Raw genomic sequence first — 7,232 nt, 5'->3', positions numbered from 1 at the left:
ATCAGGGGTTCGAAGGCTGGCCCCCGAAGGGTTCACAGCCGCCTCAGACATAGAGTGAGGGATGACCATGGGTACGTTCGATACATAACCAAGGCTCGGGCTGCACTCCCGAGGTACCCTAGGACATTTCCGAGACCAGCGGGAACGATCTTATAACGGAATCCCATCGGAGGGAGGCATCGAGCCCTCGGACCCCGTCGCCAGGGGACCGGGTCCGGCAGATCACCCGCAGGTACTTTTGGGCGTGCCTCTGGGCCTCTAGCCGACCCCTAACGAATGGGGCACGGACATCCACTCAGATTACCTGCCTGCAGCTCACCGGAGACACCATGTTCGGCGCCCACCGAGGGCAACATGGCGCTTTCCCCCCCCTCCTCCTTGCGGAAAGGCGACGCAGGGGCGTATGTAAAAAAGTCGAGCCTGTCCCTGATCGCCCTCTCGCCCTGTGCGGAGGCTCGGGGGCTGCTCTCGCAAACCCGGCTCCGGCCGAACCGTTGACAGCGTCAACATACCAGCCCGAGAACTTGGGACCCGACCGTACACCCGGGCTACGGCCAGCTCGCATGAGGGAACGACCAGACTAGCCGAAGCATTACGCGAGGCATTAAGACCTTGGAGGAGTCAAACCACTCCTCCGAGGCCTCGGGGGCTACACCCGGCAGGTGCGCTCGCGCGCACCCACCGGAACAAAACGCAACCGAGAAAGGCTGGTCCCATTGCAAAAAAGTGCGACGAAAGCCTCCAAGCGAGTGCTAACACTCCCTTCGAGGCTCGGGGGCTACTGTCGGGGACCATAATTAGGGGTACCCTCAAGGCTCCTAATTCTCAGCTGGTAACCCCCATCAGCATAAAGCTGCAAAGGCCTGATGGGTGCAATTAAGTCAGGGATCAGTCCATTCGAGGGACTCGATCACGCCTCGCCCAAGCCTAGCCTCGGACAAGGGCAGCCGACCCCGGAGGATCTCCGTCTCGCCCGAGGCCCCCCTCCAGCGGCGAACATATTTCCGGCTCGCCCGAGGCCCTATCTTCGCCAAGAAGCAACCCTGACCAAATCGCCGCACAGACCGACCAAATCGCAGGAGCATTTAATGCAAAGGTGGCCTGACACCTTTATCCTGACGCGCGCCCTTCAGCCGACAGAGCCGAAGTGACCGCCGTCACTTCGCCGCTCCACTAACCGGCCTGACAAAAAGACAGCGCCGCCTGCGCCGCTCCGACTGCGGTGCCACTTGATAGAGTGAGGCTGACAAGCAGTCAGGCCCGGCCGCAGGCACCATAGGAAGCTCCGCTCCGCCCGACCCAGGGCTCAGACTCGGGCTAAGCCCTGGAAGACGGCAAACTCCGCTCCGCCTGACCCAGGGCTCGGACTCGGGCTAAGCCCCGGAAGACGGCGAACTCCGCTCCGCCCGACCCAGGGCTCGGACTCGAGCTAAGCCCCGGAAGACGGTGAACTCCGCTCCGCCCGACCCAGGGCTCGGACTCGGGCTAAGCCCCGGAAGACGGCGACTCCGCTCCGCCCGACCCAGGGCTCGGACTCGGGCTAAGCCCCGGAAGACGGCGAACTCCGCTCCGCCCGACCCAGGGCTCGGACTCGGGCTAAGTCCCAGAAGACGACGAACTCCGCTCCGCCCGACCCAGGGCTCGGACTCGGGCTAAGTCCCGGAAGACGACGAACTCCGCTCCGCCCGACCCAGGGCTCAGACTTGGGCTCAGCCCCAGAAGACGACGAACTCCGCTCCGCCCGACCCTAGGGCTCGGACTCCACCCTGGCCTCAGCCGACGGTCTCCGCCTCGCCCGAACCAGGGGCTCGGACTCGACCTCAGCCACGGAAGACAGACTCGACCTCGGCTTCGGAGGAGCTTCCACATCGCCCAACCTAGGGCGCAGACCAGCCACGTCAACAGGAGGCGCCATCATCACCCTACCCCGAGCTGACTTGGGCCACGAGGAACAAGATCGGCGTCCCATCTGGCTCGCTCCGCCAGATAGGCAATGATGGCGCCCCGCATACTCTGTGACGACGGCGGCTCTCAGCCCCCTTACGGAAGCAAGAGGACGTCAGCAAGGACTCAACAGCTCTGACAGCTGTCCCTCCGCCAGGCTCCAGCACTCCTCCGACGGCCACGACAACACACCAGCTGGGTGCCAAAATCTCTCCGGCTGCCACAACGGCATGTACTTAGGGCGCTAGCTCTCCTCCGCTAGACGCGTAGCACTCTGCTACACCCCCCATTGTACACCTGGATCCTCTCCTTACGCCTATAAAAGGAAGGACCAGGGCCCTCTTAGAGAGGGTTGGCCGCGCGGGGACGAGGATGAGACAGGCGCTCGCTTGAAGCCGCTCGCTCCCTCTCCTGCGTGGACGCTTGTAACCCCCTACTGCAAGCGCACCCGACCTGGGCGCGAGACGAACACGAAGGCCGCGGGATTTCCACCTCTCTCACGCCTGTCTCCGGCCACCTCACTTCCCCCCTTCGCGCTCGGCCTCGCGTCGACCCATCTGGGCTGGGGCACGCGGCGACATTCACTCGTCGGCTTAGGGACCCCCCGGTCTCGAAACGCCGACATTATCATAATGTATAGTAATGAAAGAAGTAATCCTGTAAAGTTTAGAGTATAAATCTCTCAACTAATTATCTTCTTTACAAGCTTTAGAAATATTAATACATTTAGCTTCTATAGTAGGTAGAGCAACAGTAGCCTACAAACTTGCTTTCCAACTAAAAAACCCAACCACCAATGGTGAAAACATAACTCATGAGAGACCTTATCTCATTCCAATCACCATCATAATTAGAATCAACATAACTAACAAATCTATCTCCAGATTTCTTAAATTGCAAACAAGCATTAGATATCTTGCAAATGTCTAAAAATCCACTAAATAACATTCTAATACTACTTACTAAGAGTCATAAATCTAGTCACAACACTTAATGCATGAGATAAATCAAGACAAGAACAAACCATGCTTGCATAAAAGAACCAACTGCATAAAATATGTAACTCTAGACATGTACTTAATATGAGCATGTGATTCTAGACATAAAGCTGAGTGTTCAGAGCCTTCCTTTTCCGAAGGTCCTCAAAAACGTGACTAACCATATGTTTTCAGTGTAACATAGACTGTTACAGGAGGCTTCGACTTTGGGATGAAGGTTCTCTTTCTAGTGAGAGCATGTGTGATATGAAGATGCAGCCCGAAGGCAGAACGGACGGACGCTGAAGCTGTGGTTAAAAGAGCTTCGGCTAAATATGATGACGAAGGTGAAAGACGAAACCGACCTAAAGGGGAAAAGACTACTTAGTCCTTGATAGTTTGCTTTATGATTAAGAGTAAATATCAGGGACATGGATCTAATTTTGTCCGGGCTACGTCCCGTGCCTATAAATAGATGAACAGTAACACCGTACTGTTCACGCTAGATTGTAATCACTCTTGTGTCATTCTCGCATTTTCACCTTCTGACAAGCCGACCGTTGAAACTGATGCTTTAAGTATATATATATATATATATATATATATATATATAGGGACGAGGTAATGGAAGCTCAGGGCTTCCATTAGTACCAGGAAGCCCCAGCCAGGTATAGTCACGTCCCGTACCGGCGTGCGTCCCATCGGGCACGGATTCTTACTCGGACAGATTTTAGCGTAAAACGTGAACAAAACCAGCGTAAACGATTACGAATTTTAGCGTAAATCGTAGATCTGTTTCGAAACGGCGAATGCGGACCAAAAATTACGGCGTAAAAATCTCGTGCGTCCCATCGTGATTGGGTTCTGACTCAAACAGATTTTAGTGTAAAACATGAACCAAAACAGTGTAAATGATTACGAATTTTAGCGTAAATCGTAAATCTGTTTCGAAACGGCGAATGCGGGCCAAAAATTACGGCGTAAAAATCTCGTGTGTCCCATCATGATCGGGTTCTGACTCACACAGATTTTAGCGTAAAACATGAACCAAAACAGTGTAAATGATTACGAATTTTAGCATAAAACGTAGATCTGTTTCGAAACGTCGAATGCGGCCCGTAGATTACGGCGTAATAATCTCGCGCGTCCCATCGTGATCAGGTTCTGACTCGGATAGATTTTAGAGTAAAACATGAACCAAAACAACGTAAATGATTACGAATTTTAGCATAAATCGTATATCTATTTCTGTCTCAGGTGGATTTAAGTATAAAACGTGAACCGAAATAGCATAAATGAATACAAAATTTACGTAAATTATCGATCTGTTTTGTAACGGCGAATGTGACACTTGCTTTTTAGTGAAAGCGTAAAACACAATAAGAAGTATCATAAAATTTTGTTTGAAAATGTATAAATCACGATGGTCATAGAAGGCATTTGTTTTTGTGCATAGTATGCCAAAATATAAAGTACATCATACACAACCACATCAAATTCTCCCACGGGTCATCTCCCACAAGCATCATATCACCCTCGTTGTCGGTATAAACAATCTGCCAGTTTTGGTTTGCAGATACTAATTCACCCTCGAATTCAAACATCATGTCTAGTTCCGCTTTCAATTCACCTTAGTCAGTGCATCTAGAGAGATCCATAGATCGGTCAAGCGCAACTCCTTGCTTATGAACCTGAAGACCATTCAAAGCAGAAGTGTAAATTGAAGAGGATAGGATCATAGGACTACACAAGATATTATATAGGTCCGGTCGCAAAGCAATTATGCAATATTATTTCCTTTATTTTGCTGAACTTTAATTAGCATGGTATTGACTAGAATAGTTGGAAAGTGTAAAAGAGGTGGAGTAGTGCTTTCGTTGGCGACCAAACCTGTCCTAACAGTGAAGCTCTTTAGCTGTAAGAAATGATAATAGCGAACTCCTAATAAACACACGATACGAGCTAACACACGGGCTTTCAACAATATATGAAATGGTCGGCTACTAATGAAATAATTTTACCTACTAATGAATTGTTATATATGCATGTTTTTCATAAGTGATTTAATAAACTGATGGTACTTTATTGACATAAAATCATTTAGCACTTGACAGATATCAAGGTCTACTATCCATTTATAGTGTTAAAATGAATCCCTTAGTAATTATATAAGTAATGTCGAGGAACTTACCTGAAGGTTCTGTCTATATCTGTTCCATTCCAGTGTGCCGACCAACAGCAACGCATACCCTCCATGAAGGGGAATGGGGCTGGTATCCCAAAATCACAGGAAAACAGACTGGCACCAAATCCAGATTCCATCAGATAGAGGGGAAATCCAGATTCCATCGTGGCTTCTTGTTTGGATATGAACCTGCCTCGCCTGCAACATGAACAACAACCACCAATATGAGGCGAAACCATCTCTAAACGCCCGGCAAGAGACAAAGGATGCATAGGCAACACCATATCGATGCAGCATGGCTAACAAACTACAGCAACTAGATACACCGACACTATGGCATACCATGAAAAATACAAAATCTAACTAACCGACTCATGGCATCAATTTACCAATTTTAAGATGGTACCGATAACCTCCTTAGCCACCCCCGCATATAATACGAAAGACATGCTGCTACTTGCTACAACATATGAGCAATAGTTTACTTATAGAGCCATAAAGTGCACCCCAATAAAGCATGATGTCTTCTTTTAACAACTAAAAGGCCTAAAGTTGATTCAAAGCAGACTATTGTGAAACAGAGCTCCCACTAAGTTCCGTTCCTAAGAAATTATCAACAAATTTGTACGACAGTTCAGTTTCTAAAAAGCAATTATCAACAAACTTGTATGACAGAACTCTGACCCGATCAGTTTTTAAGCAATTCTCAACAAATTAACATCTGAGTAGTCTTAAATTCTAACTGAGCTATCCCATTCTCCCAATCCCAACCACAGGGCCGAGGCCAAACAACCCAACCATCACCGCCGGGAGCCGCAAAACACGTAGCGCAGCAGATCCAGGCGGGAACTAGACCACAGAGACGCGCACCGGCGGCCGGCAGGTCGAAGGCACGCATAGACCGCGCAAGAGAAGGAGGCAGCGAGGGAGGGAGCAGGGCCTTACTCCGCGAGATCTCCGAGCTGGCGCAGGATCCCGACGAGGCCCGCGACGGCGACGCCCTCGAGCAGCGCATTGGGCTCCTCCTCCTCCCCCGCGGCAGCGGAAGCTCCGCCGCCGTAGAGGCCGGGGTCCCCCAGCCCCACCTCATTCCGCACCTCGAACCTGACCAGCGGCATCGCCCTCCGCGCTCCTTCGTCACAGCCTCGGCCTCGGCAGCCGACGCCCCCTCCTCATGCACCCGGGCCGTTGCGCGCTGCGCTGTGCTCGCCGACGCGACGCCGGTATTCTGGTGCTGGCGCGGTGTGGGAGGGAGCAGGTGTCGTGCGCCTGGTTGCCACCCACCAAGGAGGCGACACCGTTCTTGCTGCCGCCAATGTGAGCTTGTGTGCCTCCTCACAGAGCCACTCACCATTGCATCGTAGATCTGGGCGAGCGGCGACGGCACGAGGAAGCTGAAGGCGTTGAGGACGAGCCAGAGGACGAGCTTGGACGACCACCGCACTGAGTGCCACGAGTTGCGGAAGTCGTGCACCTCTCTGGCGTCCACGTCGGGCGGGGTTGGATGCGCCGGCAGGATTTGCGTGTATCGCGGCGGCGGCGGGTTACGATGGATGGGGTTGTGGGTAGGGTGCAAGTGGAACCGTCGAAAGGGATAGGGTTAGGGTTGTGGTCGACATGGTGTGAATTGATCGGGGTAGAAAGGTGAATTTACTGGACCAAAGATGGGCCGTGGGTGCCTGTTTGCGGATGGGTTAAATGGCTTGTGGTGGCACGACTGAACTAAAGATATTAGACTAGGGCTTTCTCTAGTAATTGAGAGCCTAGGGCTCTTAATACTATACCTATATATATATATATATATATATATATATATATATATATATATATATATATATATATATATATATTAACTGACTGCGGTCCAATAAAAATGAAATCCAAATGAAATCCGCTAATTGATATAACCTAAACCACGTGCTCTCCTAGCATTCCCGCAAGACTCACGTTAGAATTTGGATCATATTCTAACAAACTCCATACAAATTACATCATATAGAATATGAAGTATCATCAATCAACTCACTTCAATAATAAATAATTACTGATGCTAAAAATCTCTAGGACTAAAATAGTATTACTAACTAAGCCTCACCATAGCTCAAGCTTAGCTCCAGCCTCCAATA

General features: G+C 50.5%; 1 pseudogene across 1 annotated transcript; it reads right to left on the bottom strand.

The window, feature by feature from the left end:
• Positions 1 to 4,309: 4,309 nt before the first annotated feature.
• Positions 4,310 to 6,715, bottom strand: LOC100216782 (LOC100273501-like pseudogene; annotated as a pseudogene). Its single transcript, NR_159446.1, has 3 exons — positions 6,052 to 6,715; positions 5,113 to 5,304; positions 4,310 to 4,612 (listed from the first exon to the last, which is right to left on the bottom strand). The product of NR_159446.1 is annotated as a protein-like pseudogene (transcript).
• Positions 6,716 to 7,232: the final 517 nt, after the last annotated feature.

This window comes from Zea mays, chromosome 1 (genome assembly GCF_902167145.1).
Source record: "Zea mays cultivar B73 chromosome 1, Zm-B73-REFERENCE-NAM-5.0, whole genome shotgun sequence".
Taxonomy (NCBI): domain Eukaryota; kingdom Viridiplantae; phylum Streptophyta; class Magnoliopsida; order Poales; family Poaceae; genus Zea; species Zea mays.
The sequence above is the reverse complement of the archived record's forward strand: the minus strand, read 5'-3'. Positions and strand labels throughout refer to the sequence as shown.